This window comes from Podarcis melisellensis, assembly GCF_964234715.1.
Source record: "Podarcis melisellensis genome assembly, chromosome: 3".
NCBI lineage: Eukaryota > Metazoa > Chordata > Lepidosauria > Squamata > Lacertidae > Podarcis > Podarcis melisellensis.
The window spans coordinates 2,393,566-2,414,980 of NC_138530.1; the positions used below are offsets into that span (position 1 = coordinate 2,393,566).

General features: G+C 49.8%; 2 long non-coding RNA genes across 2 annotated transcripts in view; one reads left to right on the plus strand and one right to left on the minus strand.

The window, feature by feature from the left end:
• The window catches only part of LOC309366034, a 71,800-nt gene that overhangs the window by 42,207 nt on the left and 8,178 nt on the right, over positions 1-21,415 (plus strand). The window lies entirely within an intron of this gene.
• Positions 11,579-13,382, minus strand: LOC309365991. The gene is made up of 3 exons (XR_014166366.1): positions 13,224-13,382; positions 12,430-12,561; positions 11,579-11,867 (listed from the first exon to the last, which is right to left on the minus strand). It is a non-coding gene; the product is annotated as an uncharacterized lncRNA (long non-coding RNA).

Below are 21,415 nucleotides of genomic sequence, written 5' to 3' on the forward strand. Positions count from 1 at the left end.
TGAGGGGCATGTGCCAAGGAGCAGCCAGTGACCACAGAATCATAGGTTCATCAAGTCCAATCCCATCACAGTTATAGCATCCCTGACAGGTCCCCATCCAACCTCTGCTCAAAAGCTCCCTGCAAAGAAGAATGAGGCACCTTCTGAAGGGCTCCGTTCCACCGTTGAACAACTCGGAAAGTGAATCTGTTGGTTTGTGTTTTGCTCTCTGCTCACAGTGGCATGGCATCTTTTGATTTGCCCTGGGGGGGGTGCTCTGCAGGTGGGACTGGGTGCAGAGGGTGAACAAAACACTTCCCGCTAGCCCAACTCTAGACGCCATCGCTGCTGGGTAGGCATGGGGCACAGAGGGTTCACGGGCCGTACTGTGCTCCCTCCTCACCTGCCCACACTAAGGGGGCAGTCTGCCTGGCCATGGTTGCTCCTGGCAGGTGCACCCCCCCTACACTGGCTGGGCAGCCATTCAACATCGGGCCACAGTCCCGGCAGCAAGGATCCCCCTCCCATTCTTGCATGCTATTTTCACCCATATGGGTCCATATTACACCACCTTATGCGTTTTGGTGCACATTACTTGATTGAACTGCCTTGCGGAATTCATGGAAGGAGAACACTTGGAAGGACCAAATCATGCATAACTGTTCCAAATCATGCATAATTGTGGAAGGTACATGCAGCTGAGGTACAAAACGTTCTTTGGGGAAACAGTCCAGCCCTGATGGAGGTGTTCTCATGCAGTCCATGCCCAAGAGCCAGGTAATCTCCCAACACCACACCTGCTTGGGGGCCCAACTAGAAGGGCCTTTGGCCTCACCCAGCTGCAGGGCTCTTCTCAGGCTCAGTCCTGAGAATCTTATGGAAACATTTCCTCTTGAGCTTGCTCACCACCTTCTCCAACTCAACAGGTTGTCCCCAACTTCACTGTCCTGCATTCTCTTCTCTCCCTGGGCACCACCCAAAGCTGATCTGCAGGCTATTATCCCACTTTGCCCAATACTTTAGAATAGATATTGAGGATGCAATGGGGGGGGGGGTCTGCAGGGGATTCCCATCCACAAGTGGAAGTCTGTCGCCTTGGATTCAACCCCATCGGTCCAGCACCAAACTGTTCTGTTGCCCTTCCATGCTCTCCAGATCCATCTTTCTAAGAGAAAGGCAGCCTTGACCTTCTCTTTTCCTGGACACTCTTTGTGCACTGTCCTGCTGTCTATTTGTGTTTGTGTGTGTGTGTGTGTTGTGCTGCTTTTATGGTATTTGTGTTGCTTTCTCGGTGCTTTGTTTCAATAGTTCTGTCTGACACTGGTTTAAACGTCTGTGCATTGTTGTAAATATATGGGGGGATTACAAAAATTGGGCACCCAAAGTGAGGGCAAGGCTTTTATATTTAATTTTGGAGAAAGGGGAGAAGTATCAGTGCCAGTCGTGAGCTCTTGGTGTGGGCTGTGCCTGTAACATTTAGCAGGCAGTTGCTGGTCTTTTGCAATCTCCACAGAGATGGGCCCCAGGAGATGTCTTCAGCATCCTTTCCCAAGAGCCTGAAGTTCAAACCCAGCAGGCAAGGGGGGGAAACTGTGGCCACACGGCTAAGTCCCATTTCCCCACCTGGTCTTTCTTCAAGTTAACGGACAAGTATTGCTCCACAGGCAGCAAAGTTTGCTAAAGCAACTGCCAGATTCAGCACAGTGAAATTTGGAATTAGCCCAGATCAGAAGGCGATATTGGGGTGTGTGGAATGGTGGGAATGGGGAGCAGCAAAGCCAAAGAGATCCCTTTCCATGCAAACCGATCCAGGGATGGAGCTGGAGAAAGGGGGCAAAAAACACATTTCACGTTCCTTGAAACTATTTTACACAGCACCCAACTCTCTGAGCAGTGAGAAAACCCAGCGGTTTCCATGCTTGCCCAGAGTTCGGTTTCCTTGGAATGAAGGTCAGCGGAGGCTGTGCTGTCTTTAGGATATCTGCTGTTATCTATACATATAGAGAGAGCCTGAGCATAAAATGCAGGGCTTCAAAGAATTAACATTCCCACTCAAAAATATCCTCCTTCACAATCACATCTTTGGATTCAGCACACAGCAAGCCCATCTCTGTGTCTCTAACTTCCAACCTGCTTCCAGCAAAACTCTCAAACTAGCTCAGGACCTCTTTACCTCCAATGCCACCTCTCCCCATATGTACCAACTTGGATCTTGAGATCATCATCGGAGGCCCTTTTTGATGCACTTTCTTGAACAGATGTCCTGAGATGGGGGTGGAGGGAAGGTCCACCCATTAGTCAGAAGGACCCCTTCACTCAGTTGTGGCTCCTGCAACCTGACTCGTTCTTTTGAGATGCTCACAAGGACACTCTTGTGGCCGGCCAGAGTCATTGTCTTACACATAAACTTGTCTGTGGGTCGGGTGTCACCCACTTCCTTTTGGACAATGCCCTAAACAGATATATATACTCCACTGTGGGCCATCCAGTAAAAGGATTGGCTTGTAGAGGATATTGGAATTGAGCCCATGGTGGTATGATGGGATGGAAATGGGGGGGGGGAGCATCACCTGAACCAAACCTGGTGACTTATGTGAATGTCACTTAGATGATAGGGAGGAATAGCTCACCTGAGGAGTCTCAACTCTCTTGGGGGATAATTGCAGATAAAGTCGTTCAGATTCGGAAGGAGGTAGACTCCACCGTGGGAGCAGGGCCAGGGCAGGAGAGTGCTAGAGCCCTGTCTGGTCGAGTTGCATGGAATCAATTCCAATCTGTTACCTCCGAGGATGTGGACAGGCTGCTTGGGCACATGGAACCAACCACCTGTCTCATTGAATCTTGCCCATCCTGGCTGGGCGATGGCCTCTGCGGGGTGGTGAATGCTTCCCTCTGTGAGAGAGCCTTCCCAGACCTGATGAAAGAGGCAGTCATTAAACCGCTTCTTAAAAAACCATCTTTAGACCCGGCCAACTATCGCCCAGTCTCAAATCTTCCATTCTTGGGCAAGTCTACGGGATATCTAACAATCTGGGATAGCAGCGGGAAGCAGCGGGAAACAGTGCTGGAATAAGGGAATTTCCCACAAAAAAGGGAAGCTTGACAGCTATAGCAGAAGGTCACACTCAAACCAACTCTAAAGAGCTGAACTAAGGTCTGAGCCAACCTCCTCCCCCATGAAATCCCAACTCTGATAGCATTAGGCTCTTTGTTCTTCCTGGGGAACCCCTGGCCTCTTTTTTACCCCCCATATTTACAGTGTTCCTCTACAGCAGACCATCTCTGACAAAAGGAAGTCCACCTGATTTCTTCTCTGGAGATGCAGCTGCCTTGACTGCACCTCTGCAGAAACCTCTCTGCTCACTACTGCTGCTGCTGCTGAAGGCAATTCTGAGAAGGATCCGTCCCTGCCCATTTACTCCAGAGCAAGTCCTGCTGTGCTCAGTGAGGCTGACATCTTTGTAACTGAGTTTAGGGTGGTATTTGTCTGCTCGTTTGCTTTAGCTTTTCCTTTCAATAAATGCGAACATTGGAAACCTCATGGATGCTTCAGCTGAGATTCCTGCATTGCAGGGGAGCCAACTAGATGCCCCTCACAGTCCCTTCCAACTGTACAAATCCATAATTCTACAAGACAGGGATGGGGATCCTGGGGGTTCTCCAGACAACGTGGAAGATACCTCTGGCTACTCATCACAATGCCTTTGTTCTCCCTCCATTGTCATGGCAGGAGACTGTGGGAAGAAGGAGCGCTCTTGGGCTGTGGTCCTGTCTGTGGGCATCTGGTGGTCCACTATCAGAACAACCAAGGAGGTTGGCAGGAGCTCAGACCTTCCCCTGTCCTGTTTCAGGATATTGTACACATGGAGGAATCTCATGTCTCCATGGAATCCTAATCATATGTTCTGTCTCGGCCTCTCTGTCTTTTTGTATTTATATGTTTCACACATCATATATTAGAGTCCAACAGAAAACAAGACCCAGCACACCTTTTCACAACATGGACCTACACAAAGGTTTCCAGGGGTTGAAGCTGGTACAAAAATTGTATTATACTCCGGTAAGGTTATATCACATTACAAAATCTGGAAGTAAGAATTGTTGGAGGAAATGCAGAGTGATGGGAACGTACATTCATATGTGGTGGGATTGTCCATTAGTTAATGAATTTTGGAAACAGATTTGTTGCATAGCGAGTTCCCGCCTCCCCCAATGGAAATAAAGACACATGATACAGATATTTATGGTTAATGGGCTAAATATGGCCACAACTTTATTGGTTACAGGTGATGAGCGGTATTGACCCTTGTGATCATCCCTGGACAGGTGAGGCCCCTCAGGTGAGTTCTTCCACCCCATCATCTGGGTGACACTCACAAAACTCAAGATTTGATGCAACTAATGCTCTCATTCCCCTCCTTTCTTACTTCCATTCCATCATACCTCTGTTCCTCAAGGACCCCCTCACCCCATGTGAACCTACCGAGACCCTGAAATCATCATCTGAGGCCATTCTGTGTTCCTCCTCCCCAAGATGTCCAGAGGGTGGCAACACAAGAACGGGCATTTTCTGTGATTGGATGATGTCCCCAGGGTGCTTTGGGGGAGATAGGGATTTGTTTTTGTTTTATTATGATGCATTTTGTGTTTTTTATCTTGTATTTTTATGTTGTGAACTGCCCCGTAATCTACAAATGAAGGATGGTATACAAATCAGAATCAGAATAACCAGAATCATACCACCATGTACTAAAATACAATATTTAATGTAAGCCAATACCTTTACTGGACTGACCACGGGTCACCAAAAAATAAGCAAGCTTTTGAATTCCGCAGAATGCTTCTTTGGGCTGGATAATAAGCAAATGAGGCAGTGGCTTGGGTGTGTGTGTGTGAAAATCTGGTCTAGGTTTAAAAGGAAGAAGAATGGTCAGATTACTTGATACAGATGTTGCTTGGATTACAACTCTGGATCCCACCCCTGACCATTGGCCACTGGTGGGAGTTGCATCTGGAAGGTCTAAGCTTCCCCAGACATGACTTGATAATGGAGTTTACAGGTTTCATGCTGTGAGGAGCACAACAGCCCATTCCCCATATTTGAAAGATCACCTACAGCTGTCCCCTAGATCCAGCTCTGGCCATCAATGAAACGTTGTCAGGTTCCTGGTGGTCAAAGGTATGAAAGAGAAACACTGTCATACTTATGAATGGCAAACATGGAGGTTTTTTTGCACACAGTGGAGTAGAAATGTCAGTTTGGGTCCCTGCCCCAAAGGAAGGGGGTGGCGCTGTCTTCCATCTGTTGGTCCATCAAGCTGAGTGATCTCAGCAGGGTTCCCAGCAGGGGTCTCTCCCAGCCCTGCCTGTTTTAAAAGGAGGAATGAAAGGTATTTTATCGTAAGATAAGGTTAAAATAAATTAAGGTAAATTGAATGACAGAATACTGTGAAAGATGAAAAGGATTTGCTGAGTTAACTGACAGGTTAGACTGTTAAGATAAATTATCTAATAAAAAAAATTGAGAAAGATGGGAAGAATTTGTTGAAACAAATAATTAAACTAAAATACAAAAAGGGAGGTGTGAGGAGGTCGAAGAAACAAGTAAATGAAAGACAAAGAGATGGAATATTGGATCATGCCAATATTGGATGTTTGTTTTATTTTTTATTATTTTTTATTGTTATTCCTGTATTTTTTAATCTATTTTTTATGTGTACCTTTTATATATTGTAATGTTTATGTTGTTAATTTTTTCTGCTGTTTCTTTTTTTCTTTTTCTTTTTTCTCTTTTGTAACCTCTAAACTCTTAATAAATATTATTATTATTATTATTATTATTATTATTATTATTATTATTATTATTTTAAAAAGGAGGGATGAAGAGGGTGCTGCTCTCTCAGATGCTCCTTGTAGGTTGGGGCAGCTCTTGGTTAGGAAAATAAACAGAAGAAAGGTAGATGAGATTGCCAATCCCCAACCAGGCCTCCCAAAGTGCATAGCCCAGAACCGCAGAACTGTAGCATGTTAAGGAACCCCAAAGGGTCATCTACTCCAACCCCGGGCAAGGTTCGAATCACAACTAAAGAATCCTTGATGAATGGCCATCCAACCTCTGCTTAAAAGCTCCCAAGGAAGGAGAGTCCACCACCTTCTGAGGCAGACCATTCCTCTGTTGAACAACTCTAACCCTCAGAAAGTCCTTCTTTAGTCTGAATCTTGCTTTGTCTTACGCTCCAAATCAGGAGGACAAAAGTCTCTTCCTCTCCTTTTCCAGGCTAAACATACCCAGCTCCCTCAACTGTTTTGGAACCCATTTTCTTCAGCCCTGGGCACCATGAACATTTCCACATAACTCACCTCAACGGCAACAAAGTTTGTCTCTTGAACACCATCCAATTTCTCTTTCCTTGATGCCGCAGCTGAAATACTTGCATCGCCCTCCCCTACGGACACATTGCGGTTCGAAATTTTGGGCTTCGGTGAAATCTGGAAGGGGAAAAAACCCTTTGAAGCTTGCTCTGCCTCCTCCTCCTAAGGCCTGGCCTTCTGCACTTTCCACACCTTCCCCGAAGGCCCCACTGCCTGGGATATCTGGGGGGCACCAGGTTGGGGACAGCTGGTGCAAGAGGAATGCAGGGAAAGGGTCTGGGCTGGAGACTGAGATCATTCCCCTCCCTCCTGCACCTCCAGAAGATGGTCTAAGCCAGGCATGTCAAACTCCCAAGCGACTGTGATCCACTCCCAGTATTAAAAAAATATGGCAGTGATCTAGCCATTGTCATTGGTAAGAGTTGTTTGGCTTATTTTAGGGGCAGTTACCAAAGTTGTTGAGCTTTTTAAAAAAGTGTTTTTGGAGGGGAGGCAATTTCTTTAGTCTGTCAAACAACCAGTGGCACCCCCTGTGATCTACAGGTGGATCGTGATCGGCCTGTTGGACATGTCTGGTTTAAGCCAAGGCGGAAGGGAAGGCTGGTTGAGAGCCACTGGCTTGCCTGGGAGCCACAGGAGAGAAATGGCCCCTTGCCCACTGGCTCCCTCTCTGCCCCACTGCAAATATGAAAGATTTTAAAGCAGCCGCTTCTTTGGATTAGATTCCATGTTTTAGGATTAGCATGGCAAGAAGATCATAAGAAGAGACTGGCTGCTGGATCAGGCCAAAGAGACCCCATCTGCTCCCTCTTCTTGCAGGGGCCAACCAGATGCCCCATTGGGGAAGCTCTCCAGGAGGACAGAGGGGCAAGAAAACCCAATGCTCATCCCTTATGGATTCCCTGCAAGTAGGAGGGACGCGGGTGGCGCTGTGGGTAAAACCTCAGTGCCTAGGACTTGCCGATCGTCAGGTCGGCGGTTCGAATCCCCACGGTGGGGTGCGCTCCCGTTGCTCGGTCCCAGCGCCTGCCAACCTAGCAGTTCGAAAGCACCCCCGGGTGCAAGTAGATAAATAGGGACCGCTTACTAGTGGGAAGGTAAACAGCGTTTCCATGTGCTGCGCTGGCTCGCCAGATGCAGCTTGTCACGCTGGCCACGTGACCCGGAAGTGTCTTCGGACAGCGCTGGGCCCCGGCCTCTTAAGCGAGATGGGCACGCAACCCCAGAGTCGGACACGACTGGCCCGTACGGGCAGGGGTACCTTTACCTTTACCTTTAAACATTAGGAGGCAGGTTTAAAATGAGGAAAGCTGAGAGATGTGAAGTTCGGAGAAGAAACGTCTGAGAAGAAGGCCATACCTGGAACCACCAGCAGCAGGAGATGGAAGGCGACAGAGAGGAGGCAGAAGATCTTCATGGCTGGAGGTTGGTGGGAATCCTGGAGATACCAGAAGCCAAGTGGAGGTGCAATTGACTGGGAACGGAGAGCTCCCTCTACTTATAGGTGCCTGGAGGACTGTTGAAACCTTGTGGGATGCCAACTGTTGTTTGCAGGATGAATGCTGCAATCTCTGAGGGTCATGTGCCAAAGACCAAGGCTGTGTTGCTATGATGATGTTGATGTGTTCCTGCCCCCTGCAGTTTTAAAACTGAAATATACTTGGAGTCGAGTGTGGATTTCATGCTCTTTATTCAGCACAGAGTAATGAGGAATGGAAGTTCCCCTGAAATGGCTGCTTTATATACATTATTTACACAACGGGCCCCACGTGATTGGCTAATTTTGCGATTCTCCTGTAGGCCAATCAGGTTGCGGATTCACTTCCACCCAGAGTTGGATTGGGTGGCTCCTGCGGAGCAATCAGACTGCTGCATTCTGGATCCTACTGTTCTACGACCTATCAGACTGCTGCATTTTGGATCCTATTCAATTCAGTACATAACAAAAATGATGAAATTTGCTCTCTGGGCTGCCTCCTCTCTCTTTTTCTAGTCACTGGTGGTGCCAACTCTGATATGTTAATTCATTTGGGCTCCATCCCAGCTCCCTCCCCAACTGGTCTCCCTTCACCCATATCAGACCAACCCCCTCCCTCCCCGCCTCACCCAGTCCTTCCACTCACAGCTTGCCCCCGAGCCCTTCCCCCTCCTCTCATGGTTCACCCCAACCTCCCCCCCCTCTTTCCAGGGAGGTGGATTTTACACCCAGTGGCTTTCTCAAACGCTCTGTGAGGTTCCTCTCCCCTCTTCCCCTTGCCAATGAAAGTGGATCTCAAAAAGTTTTCCTCCCTTTCTCAGACTTCCAGAACTTGGGGACAACCAATGAAGCTGAATTGCAGGACAGAGACAGGGATGTCCTACTTCCCATGGTTCATCCATGGAACTCCCAACCAACTTGGATGGCTTTAAAAGAGGATGAGAGAGAGGGTGATTGATGGCTGATAGTCAGAGGCAGCAGTGCTTCTGAATCCCAGTTGCTGCCAAAGACAGGAGGGGAGAGGGCTCTTGTTCTTGGATCCTGCTCTCGACTTTCCTATCATGTGCATCTGGCTGCTCACTTTGGGAACAGGATCCTGGGTGAGATGGGATCTCGACAAAAAACCCAGAGCAGAATCCCTAAGATGAGACCAAACTTTGACCAGAGTGGAAATGGAGGTGGTCTTCGAATGGAGTATGTGTTGTGTTGTGTTGTTGTGTTGTGTTGTGTGTTGTGTTTTGTGTTGTGTTGTGTTGTGTGTATACCATCCCACTGTCATTTATGACCACTTCCTGTTGAAGTTTGTGTTTGTAGGGGCAACCCTTCTCTGCAGAGGTGAGAGACCAGTGTGGACAGTCAGACTTGACGTTTTCATCCCCAGAAAAGTTTTTGATTTGAGGTTCCACTGAAATGAGGCTTCATTTTAATGTTTTTATGTTGTATTTTAATCTTGTTTTTTAAGCTGTATTTCAATCAATTGTTTTTATATTTGGGGTTAGCTGCCCTGAGCCCGGTCTTGGCTGGGGAGGGAGGGGTATAAATAAAATTTATTATTATTATTATTACACCACCATCACTCCGTCATTTGACAGAATTTGGCTTGGTTAGTCTGGAAAAAAGGAGACTGAGAGGAGATATAAGAGCCATCTTCAAATATCTTAAGTGCTGTCACATGGAGGAGGGATCAAGCTTCCTTTCGCCTGCTCTGGGGGGCAGGACTCGAACCCATGGCTTCAAGTTACGCAGAAGGCACTTCTGACTAAACATCAGGAAAATCTTTCTGACATTAAGAGCTGTTGGACTGTGGAACTGTCCCCCTTGGGCAGTTGTGGAATCTCCTTCCATGGAGGTTTTTAAGCAGAGGTTGGATGGCCACCTGTCATGGATGCTTCAGTTGACATTCCTACATTGCAGGGGGTTGGACTAGATGACCTTGGGGGTACCTTCCAACTCTACAATGCTATGATTCTCTGATCCAGCAGACTCTTCTTATGCACTTATGTGTATGTATGAACACAGCTGGAAGTAATGGTACTGTTACACAGTGCATCTCTCAGACTCTTGGGAAATGAATATCCCTGTTGCTTGTTATTATAGAAAAATGGGGGGTTGTCTTTTCTAGCCCAGCTCTCCACCCCCAGACTCTGTGTCCCCTTTGTCCATTATCGGTCAGAGAAAAATGGATAGAGGCAGGAGGCAGCAGCAAGCAAGCAAGCAAGCAAGGTGTTCAATTTTCTTCTCCCACTGCAAGGAGGTGAGGATCCAGAAAAATGGTGTGTAGGAGCTTCCAAAGACTTTAGAAATTGCCCAGCCCCTTAGCCAGAGACCACCCAAAAGCATCCTACAGGCATCACTGTAAGAAGCAGTCTACACAAAATATCCCCTTAAAACAGGATTTGAAGATTTTTCCAAGATACCAGTACTTCCTTCTGCAGAGAAATATTTGGGGTCATTAAGACTCAACATGGCTTCTGGATTGCTCTCCTGCACTCTTCCAGACATGGGGTTTATATCCTTATATGTGTGTGTGTTTACCTTGTGCACTTAGGAATGTTCATTTTATTTATGACACCTTTGAATTCTTATGGCACTGTATATGGAAGATGGAATTCCAAACAATCTCCTTCCTTAAGTTTCTGAAGGCTGCCTTTGCAAAGGGCAGCTGACACCAATCCCAGAATGCTCAGTCCCAGGGACAGAGGAAGCTGGGCAGTTACCAGATCTCAGACCTACAAAGGGATCTGTCCCCTGAGAAACAGCAGCATCAACAATGGGAGTAGGGAGAGATCCTCGAGCTATTGCAGTCCTGGGTCATTTCAGCCTTTGTAGGTCAAAACCAGAACTTTCAATTGGGTCCAGTTCAAAGTTCTTTAGCTTGGACTAGAAGACCCACAGGGACCATTCCAACTTTACAATTCTAGAATTCTCTAATTTTGCTCCCTTTTGACCTGGAAGGGGATGGGTTTAGCATTGCTTCCCTGGAGTGGAAGACCAGGGTTTAAATTCCCATCTAGCTATGAAGCTCACTGGGTGACCGTGGGTGACCTTTCAGCCTAGCCTACCTCATAGGGTTGTTGCCAGGAAGGTGTGCAAAGGAGGGGGACCAAGATGATCAAGGTTTTGGAAAAGAAGCCATATGTGGAATGGTTGAGGGAGCTGGGTAGGTTTAGCCTGGAGAAGAGGAGACTGAGAAGAGATATGATATTCATCTTCAAATATCTTAAGGGCTGTCACATGAAAGATGGAGCAAGCTAGTTTTCGCCTGCTCTGGGGGGTAGGGCCCAAACCAATGGATTCAAATTCCATGAATGGAAATTCCTACTAACACTAGGAAGATCTTATTGAAGGAAAGAGTTGTTTAACCATGGAATGGACTCCAGAAGGTGGTGGACCCTCCTTCAGTGGAGAATTTTAAGCAGAGATTGGATGGCCACCTGTCAGAGATTCTTTAGCTTGGACTAGTTGACCATCAGGCAACCTTCCAACTCTATAATTCTAGGATTCTCTCGTGGTAATTACAATCTTTCTCCATTTTGACCTGAAAGGGGATGTGTCTAGCATTGCTTTCCGCCACTCCCACCAACTGCCCCACTGAACCTCCTTCAGATATGGGCCAATTCCCAATTCCACTGGTTTGTACAGAAACACCTGCCAGTTACTCCCAAATCAAATAAAAGTCACAGTATGGAGAGGAACTGGCAGAGCCCTAACCCAGCACCCTTTTTCATAGAAGGCCTCACCACACAGAAATTTCCAATGCTTGCATTTATTGAAAGGAAAAGCTTAAGCAAATGAGCAGATACACCCAATCCTAAACCTAGTTACAAAGATGTCAGCCTCACTGAGCACAGCAGGACTTGCTCTGGAGTAAATGGGCAGAAAGGATTGGGCTGTGACGGATCCTTCCCAGAAGCGCCTTCAGCAGCAGCAGCAGCAGTGAGCAAATAGGTTTCTGCAGAGGTGCAGTCAAGGCAGCTGCATCTCCAGAGAAGAAGCGGGGTGGTCTTCCTTTCATCAGAGATGATGCGTGATGGGTCTGCTGTAGAGTTAAATGAAAGGGAGAGGAAACACCATGAATATCGGGGGTGCTCAAAACAGGCCAGTAACTCCTTGAAAGAGCAAAGAGATGAACGCTATCGGAACTGGGAGTTCACATGTTAGTGGGGTGGGGTTCAGTTCAGATTTTCGGCATGATGTTCAGAAGTTGGGAGAGGTCTCCATTCCAAATCCAAACTGCTCCATGCACTTTCTGGAGCCGAGGGGAGATGTACCCCAATACATGTGGTGGGCACCTGGTTGACAAAGGCTGCCCTCCAGGCTTTTTAAAGCCTTGTTCCACATGTAGCTCAGTTATCCCACTTCTGATTATAAGCTGATGTAGTCAAGTGGCTCCAAAGTGTCATCAGGGAATTCTCAAGGTCCAAACCAAAAACAGTCAATTTAGCATTCGAGCGAATCTAGCCAGTGCCCCCCCTTGTGGCTGTTAAGGGTCAAAGACAGGGGGAAGAAGAAGCTGTAACTCTCAAGCCTTTGGGGTCGTGTCTCTTTGAGATGCCACAGAGTTATTTCCAGGCACAGGTATGGTTTTGCCTATAACTCACCTTAGCTGCGCTTGCAGCAACGCCTGTCTCCCGAACACTTCCCAATCTCTTTCTCGCCTTTGTTGCAGGTTTTTCTGCAGCTGCCCCCATTGTTCTGGCAATCCTGGGTGGGACGTTGAGCTCCGGTGAAATCTGCAGGGGAAAGGAAAGAGAAAAGCAAATTGAGGCACAGAGAGAGAGAGAGACATATGCAATTACCAAGGAGAGGATCTACCTGGGAAGGCTGCTCCATCTCCTAGGACTGGAATGGGGAGTGAGAGCCAGGGGCCACCTGCACAGCAAACGTGAGGGGGTGATGCACCAATGTCGCCCCCCCTCACGGCTGACACCCTTCCCTTGCCCGCTGCACCTTCAGCAGGAGATCTGAGCCTGTGTCAGAGTCACTGGCTTCCCTGGGGCCACTAGGCACCTTGGAGAGAGTTCTCTTGCCCAGGAAACTGGCCCACTCTCTTCCCCACCACAAAGCTGAATTCGCTGAAATGTGTTACTTCAGATTTTATAGCAACAGCTACTTTGGATCAGATTCCATACTTTAGGATTGGAATGGCAATCAGATCCTAAGAGCCTGGCTGCTGGATTAGACCAAAGGGGCCCTATCTAGTCCATCAACCTGGTCTCACAGTGGCCAACCAGATGCCCCATTTGGGAAGCTCTCAAGGGGTTCAGAGGGTCAAGAGAATTCCCCACCCATCCCTTTGGGATTCCCTGCAAGTTGTATTCAGAGGCAGGTTTAAAAGGAATAAAGCGGAGAGCTGTGGAGCTCAGAGAAGAAGCATCTGAGAAGAAGGCCATACCTGGAGCCACCAACATCAGGAGGAGGAAGGCAAGAGAGAGGAGGCAGAAGATCTTCATGGCTGGAGGTTGGTGGGAATCCTGGAGGTACCAGAAGCCAAGTGGAAGAGCAGTTGACAGTGGAAGGAGAGGTCCCTCTACTTATAGGTGGATGGAGGACTGTTGAAACCTTGTGGGAAGGCAAATGTCTTTTACAGCATGGATGTCACAATCCCTGTGGGGCAGAAGAAGATGAGAATTGCTGTCTGGATTTGAGTAATGCTTTTGTGCAAAACCACATATGGAAGAATGACCACAAACCAGGCTAGTGTCACTGACTGAGAAAGAGAAGCAGAGACAGTTCTTTCTGAAACTAGGGTGTCACGGCCACCCAGGACTGGTCCCAGCTCACAAGAGACCTCACTCCGTTGCAGCTTATTTACAGGAAAAGTTTATTGAAGATTTCTGCTTCTCATACAGTTCAGCATTGTGGCCGTACGTCTGCCACGTTAGACCGCTGAAGTCCCCTCTGACTCCTCCCCTCTTCCGCACCAACTTAATAGCCTGGCTCTAGACCACCTCTTCCTCTCCTTTCTTTTCCGCAGGGTCTTCCTGCCCCCCTGGGTTCCCTCTCTCCGTGACTCGCCTGAGGCTGAATCCTCTGCCGCCTCTTCCCCCCTCTTTCTGGCTTTAGGGCCGGGCTCCTCCCCTGAGCTCTCTCCACTTCCGCGCGCCTCTACGTTTGAACTTGGCGCGCGTACGTTGCTGCTGACCTTTCTTTCGACCGCTACACCACCCCCTGCTCTGCTCTCCACCCTTTCCGGCTGAACACCCTGCTCCAACCCCCTCTCTCTGTTCTCTCCTAATCCTGCTCCCTCCGAGAGGCTGACGACTCCACCCCCTTTACTCCGTTCCGGCTGAGACGTCTCTTGCTTCCTCTGTCTTCCACTGGGCTCCTCTCCGCTTCTCCCTTCTCCTCCCCTTTGCTTGATTAAGGTAACCCCCTTTTGAGAATCCTCTGACTCGCTGCTCAGACTCGTGGATTCCCTCAGAATTCCGTCATCTTCTTCCTCATCCTTCTGCCCCTCCTCCCACTCGCTCTCCGTCTCCTCTGTCATCTCCTCCTCTCTCCCAGAAACCCTGACATCCATCCCCCCCTCGAAGCCCCCCCTTCCCCCCTCCCGCTCGCCGGGGACCGGTTGTGGAAACTGCGGCTCTTCGGGGGTAGGCTCAGGATACAGGTCGTCTACGTCAATGTTCTCTGCTGGCAGTTCTGTGCATGTGTATTCGAAGTCGGGTTCTTCCCCCAAATGCTTCTCAGTCTCTGCTTCCATCGCTACTTCCTCCGGTGCTGCCCGCCAAGGACCTATCAGCCACCTCTTACGCCATTCCTCCTCTGGCTGCTCCTCCCACCAATAAGGGGTTTCCGTGTCCACCCCCGAGCACGATCCCCTGGGCGGGCTTGATTCTGGTGTTCTTTCCTCGGGGGAAGAGAAACCCCTGAACGTGCTATCTGACAATGTGGGTGTGAAAAGCCAGTCATCAAAGTACTCAGCTGGCATGGGTCTATGTGGGAAAAGTGCATGGAACTCTTCTTTCAAAAGGGGTTCGTCTAACTCGTAGCCTGGCACCCAACTATTAGCAGCGGCTGGTGTGCCCTCCCTGGCGAGAAAATATTCAACTCCCTCCTCCCCCCATCTCGAGTCCAGTATCTCTGTGACCTCGTTAAGAGGTCCTGGTCTTGGCGATTCCCCCCTCTCAGGCGCCCTCCTACGTGGCTCTGGGGGTGCTCCTGACTCTTGAAACCTGTGTGGGGTTTTGTAGGGAGTGAGCACCGACCTATGAAAGACCGGGTGCACCCTGGAACCTTCCGGAAGGGCTAGACGAAAAGCCACCGGATTGATCTTAGCCTCAACTTGATATGGCCCTAGCTGCCTGTGTCCTAACTTCTTCTTGGCCAATGACCTGGCCGGCATCGCGTGGGCTGCTAACCACACCCAGTCCCCAACCTGGATGTCCTCTCCCGCCCTCCTGTGCTTATCGGCCTGCACCTTATACGCCTGTTTTGCCAGCTCCAAATGTCTCCGCAGCTCCTCGTGCACCTCTTGCAACTCCGCTGCAAACTGGTCGGCATCTTGAGGCCCCCCCCCTCCTGGTGCCGCAAATCTCGGGAAGGTTCTGGGATGACGGCCATTGTTCGCGAAGAAAGGCGTCACCCCGGTGGAAGCGTGTTTCGTGTTGTTGTAGGCGAATTCAGCCATCGGCAGATAGTCCACCCACGCCGCAGGTCGCTGGTTGGCGTAGCACCGCAGGTACTGCTGCATGATCGCGTTGACCCTCTCCGCTTGACCGTTGGTTTGTGGATGCCTCGCCGATGTCAGGTTGATTTTGACGTGCAAGATGCCCAGAAGCTTTCGCCAGAAAGTGGAAACAAACTGGCGCCCCCTGTCGGACAAGACGGACTGCGGAAGTCCATGCACTCTGAAGACGTGATCGATGAAGAGCTTTGCGGTCTGTTCTGCCGTCGCCACCTTGGCACAAGGGATGAAGTGCGCCATCTTGGTGAACAAGTCCACCACCACTAACACCGCCGTCTTACCTCTGGAGCTGGGCAGGTCTGTAACAAAGTCCAACGCTACCCTCTCCCATGGTTGCTGCGGTGTCTCCAGCGGTTCTAGCAATCCCGCCTGCTTCTGGTGCACCGGTTTGGACCTCTGGCAGATATCACACCTGGCGACGTAGTCCGCCACCTCTCCTCTCATCTGGGGCCACCAAAAGTCTCTAGCCACCAACTCCATCGTCTTCTCTTTGCCGAAATGGCCTGCACTAGGGGCGTCATGCAACTGTTGCAGAACCTTGGCTCGAAGATCGTCGGTGGGCACGTAAAGGGCACCCTTACGAGTCAAAAGTCCATCTTGTAATTGAAACTCATCGGTGTGTCGCGACCCTCCGCGTAGCTCCTCCATCTTAGACTGTGCAAACTGATCCCTTTGCAACGCGCGTCGCACCGCGTCCAGGTCGACTGCGATGGTAGCGCACGTCCACGCCTGCGGTGCGAAAATGTGCTTTGCTGCGATTGGAGCTGCTTCCTCCAAGTATTGCGGCTTTCGGGACAGCGCGTCTGCAATAACATTGGAGTCTCCTGGGATGTATTCTATTTTGAAGTCGAAATCCGCAAAGAACTCCGCCCAGCGCATGTGTCGCTGGGTCTGCAACTTAGCCGTCCGCCAATACTCTAAGTTCTTGTGATCCGTGCGGACCTGCACCGTGTGCTTGGCTCCTATCAAGAAGTGTCGCCACGCTTTGAAAGCTGCATGAATGGCCAACAACTCCCTGTCCCATATGGTATAATTGCGCTCCGCCTTGCTGAGCTTCCGGGAGTAGAACGCACCCGGTCGCCAGTTGCCTTGTGAATCCTCTTGCAAAAGAACGGCCCCAACCGCTCTATCTGACGCATCGGTCTCTACCCGCATGGGTCTGCCGGGATTCACGTGGAGCAGCTGCTCTTCGGAGGCGAAAAGACCTTTAAGCGTCCGGAAGGACCGCTCCGCTTGTTCGGTCCAGACGAACTTCTTCTTCTTGGAACTGAGGGTGTCAGTGATCGCCGCCGTCGCGTTCGCAAAACCTTTAATAAACTTGCGGTAAAAATTGGCAAAGCCGATGAACCTCTGGACCTCTTTCCGATTTCGAGGGCTTTTCCAGTCCAACAGCGCTTGAACCTTAGCCCTGTCCATGGCCAGTCCCTCGTCGGACAACTTGTAGCCAAGGAAATCAACCTCTCTGACATCAAACTGGCACTTTTCCAACTTGGCGTACAGCCTGTGTTCCTTCAGCCTCTGCAGGACCTCCCTCACGTCCTTATCGTGATCCTCCGGCGATTCCGAGAAAATCAGGATATCGTCGAGAAAGCAGACACACTTCTTGTAGAGGAGACCTGCTAGCACGTGGTGCATAAATGCTTGAAAAACGTGGCTGCCATTTTGGAGGCCGAAAGGCATGACTCTGTATTCGTATGTGCCCAGAGGGGTGAACATGGCGGTCTTCCACTCATCCCCTTTCCGGATGCGGATGAGATTGTAAGCTCCACGTAGGTCCAGCTTGGTGAAAATCTTGCCCCTCCTGACGGTCGCTAAAAGGTCGTCAATCTTGGGCATGGGGAAAGCTTTGGGCTTAGTCAAGCTGTTGATGAACCTGTAATCCACTATAAGCCTTTTTTGGGGCGTGTCCTTCTTCTTCACAAAGAAAACAGGGCTGCCTCCCGCTGCTTTAGATTCCTGGATGAAACCTCGCTTGAGGTTATGGTCTATGAACTCCCGAAGCTCCTGCATTTCGTCCTCCGACATGGAGTACAGCTTGGCAGCAGGCAATTGCGCCCCTGGCACTAAATCAATCGCGCAGTCGTAAGGCCTATGAGGCGGCAACTTGTCAGCTTCCTTCTCACAGAAAACCTCCAAGAATTCCTGGTACTTGTGAGGCACTGTTTGCACCATACCCAGATGCAATGGCTGCTCAGCTTCTCCTCCCTGATCGGTCTGAAAGCAATGCTGAGCACAATACGATGAACAAAAGTTGATCTGCCTCTGGTACCACGCAACCGCGGGACTGTGCCTCTCCAGCCAACTCATGCCTAACACGATGGGTGTGTCCGATAAGTGGGTGACATTGAAACTAATAAGCTCTCGATGGTTGCCAATCTGCATCATCATGGGAGGGGTTTGCTGCACCACTTGCCCCCCCAGCAACTTCCTGCCGTCCACCGTGACCACGTTCAGAGGCGTCGTTGCAGGCAGGAGCGCCATGTTGTGCTGCTTAACGAACTGCAGTCCCATGAAGTCGGCGTTGCTTCCCGAATCGATCGTTATTGGAACCTCGAGGAGTCTCCCATCAGGCAACTGGAGTGTTGCTGTGAGCAGAACTGCCGGTTTGGGAGGCAAAGGGTCCACGCTCTGCAGTGATGCTGGGGGCTTGTCTACAGATCCGCCTGGCTGAGCCCCAGTAGCTCTGCTTCCAGCCAGGCACTGTCGTTTCCCTGAAGCTGCTCCCCTGGTTGCACCTCTGCTGTTACAGTTGCCAGCGCTGCAGTGTGCTTCTGGAGCCTCTGGGGGCACTCTTTCGCCATGTGGTGCGCACTGTCACAGATGTAACACTTCCTGGTTCCTCTAGGAGGCTTCGCTTTGGCTGCACCAGGGACAGGGCTCTGGGATGGCTTCTGAGCCCTAGCACCACCAATCTCCATTGGCTCCTCTCTGTCCTTCCCCATTGGCGAGGGGTGCGCACGGCTGAAGTCCCTGTGCACAAAAGGGAGAGTCCTTGCTTGCGCACGCGCTTGGGGCCCGTCCTCCTCGTGCCACGGACGCGCCTCATGTCGAATTCCAAGAGCTAAAGCCCGTTGCACCACGTCTTCTAGGGTCTGGGGTCTGTCCCCCCTAGCGATCTCATCCTTGATGGGGGGGCTCAATCCCTCCCAAAAAAGATCTCTGACCGGTTTACTGTCCTTTGGCCAATCTAAGGCGGTGAGCAATGCAAAAAATTTAGAGTGGTATTGGCGCACAGTCGCTTTCCCCTGCCTCAGCCCGTGCATTTGACGGCGCGCAATGTCCACATCCACAGAGGATTGAAAACAAGAATCCATCGCTTTGATGAACGCAGTTGAATCGCGACGGGCCGGTCCATCTTCGCGCCACAAATTGCGTAGCCAAGCCCTGGCCTCCCCATGCAGGTGCGAAACAATGAACCCCACTCTCTCCTCCTCATCTTTAAAATCGTGACGGAGTAAGTGCAGTGCATATACAACGTCCGCTCTGAAATTGGGATAGTCTTGCAAGTTGCCATTAAAATGCGGAACTAGGGCACCCCCCCTTCGTCCAAGCGCAATGCCCTCCGCTCTGGATCCTGGGGCCCCCGCCTTGTCCGCGCGCTCCCACCTTGCCTGCAAATCCTGGCACGTCTTCTCCAAGTCGTCATTCTTCTTCTGCGAAGCAATGACTGCCGATGTGAGAGCGGTAACCTGATTCCGCAATGCAACCAGCTGCTCCTCAGCGCTCATGGCTGCTCCCGTTCGTGAGCTTCGCAAAAAAAAAATTTTTGCTTTCAGTGAGGGGACTTACTGTCACGGCCACCCAGGACTGGTCCCAGCTCACAAGAGACCTCACTCCGTTGCAGCTTATTTACAGGAAAAGTTTATTGAAGATTTCTGCTTCTCATACAGTTCAGCATTGTGGCCGTACGTCTGCCACGTTAGACCGCTGAAGTCCCCTCTGACTCCTCCCCTCTTCCGCACCAACTTAATAGCCTGGCTCTAGACCACCTCTTCCTCTCCTTTCTTTTCCGCAGGGTCTTCCTGCCCCCCTGGGTTCCCTCTCTCCGTGACTCGCCTGAGGCTGAATCCTCTGCCGCCTCTTCCCCCCTCTTTCTGGCTTTAGGGCCGGGCTCCTCCCCTGAGCTCTCTCCACTTCCGCGCGCCTCTACGTTTGAACTTGGCGCGCGTACGTTGCTGCTGACCTTTCTTTCGACCGCTACACCACCCCCTGCTCTGCTCTCCACCCTTTCCGGCTGAACACCCTGCTCCAACCCCCTCTCTCTGTTCTCTCCTAATCCTGCTCCCTCCGAGAGGCTGACGACTCCACCCCCTTTACTCCGTTCCGGCTGAGACGTCTCTTGCTTCCTCTGTCTTCCACTGGGCTCCTCTCCGCTTCTCCCTTCTCCTCCCCTTTGCTTGATTAAGGTAACCCCCTTTTGAGAATCCTCTGACTCGCTGCTCAGACTCGTGGATTCCCTCAGAATTCCGTCATCTTCTTCCTCATCCTTCTGCCCCTCCTCCCACTCGCTCTCCGTCTCCTCTGTCATCTCCTCCTCTCTCCCAGAAACCCTGACATAGGGCTTTGGAGAATTAATTTCCCAGCTATGCACGAGGAAATTGTGTGCAACATTAAGATAAATTCAACAGTGTAAATAAGGTTTGATGGATGTAATAATAGAATACTGAATGGTTTATTTATATAAAATATACTGGGATTTATGTTATGCAAAATGAACGATGGAAAGAGAAGGAGGAAAGTCACTGATATCTTAAGTTGTCTAAATGAATATTCTAAATTGTAAAATAAATATATAGATATATGGGAAAGCCGTGTCTTCTCAGAGATTCTTACACTTTGCTTCACCTTTGCATTTCAGTGTTTGATGAGGGGCAGAAAAAGCATGAGCTTATTTGTAAATAAATTAATATCCATATGACGTTCTTCTACTTCCCATTTTTTGTTTATTATGGGTGCTGAAGGTTCTTTGCTATTGTCCCCTCATCAGTGATGAAGCAATGATTCTCCAACATCAACTTCGTTGGACTGGTCATGAGGTTTAGATGCCTGATTATCATCTTCCAAAGCAACTACTCTATTCCCAACTTCAGAACGGAAAGCGTAATGCTGGTGGACAACAAAAGAAATGTCCATTGTGGCAGAGATGGAAAAAGCAAGTCTTGAAGTCCTTGGTGGGGACCAAAGGGGGAAGATGGGAGACCTGGTCACTGGTCACATCACAGCCTTCACCAACCTGGTGCCCTCCAGATGTCTGCAGCTACTACTCCCCTTACAGGACTATTGCCCCATACAGGACCATGTTGTCAGGATAACATAGCACGCAAGTTGTAATTAGCTTGAAGATTTATTGCAATACAAACACTCAGCCTCAGAAGCCTATCTGCCCATCTGTGAATTATGAATCAGTTGACCCTTCTGGGGAGTGATTCTGGGTATGGCAGAATATCCAGAACCCTTTCCGTTTCCGACTTTGTTTTCTATCTAAGACCTTTCCCATACGTCTGTTCCTTGGATGAATTGACTCCCCTTCCAGTGTGGAACTGCTTTCCCTCCCGCCTTCTGACATTGCCTGTGTCACTTGAAAGAGTTGGTTTCTCCCTAGCACACTCACTGCATTCTTGTCATTCTCTCAGCGAGGTGGAGTTGATAAACTACCCTTCACAGCGCTCTGGGAAGAATGCAAGCCTTTCTCTTGTTGGCTGCTTCTGTACTCCTCTGGAGCTCTTATATCTTGGGCAGAAGTGTTCATGACACATGTGAGGCTGGTGGGAGTTTTTGCATTTCTATACCTCTTGTTTGTCAAAACAGCCTCTCCTTGGTTTACAAAAGAGAGTGTGAGCTTGGGGGAGAGAGCAAGGGGTGCTGGACTAGACAGGCCTTTGGGCTGGTCCGTTTCA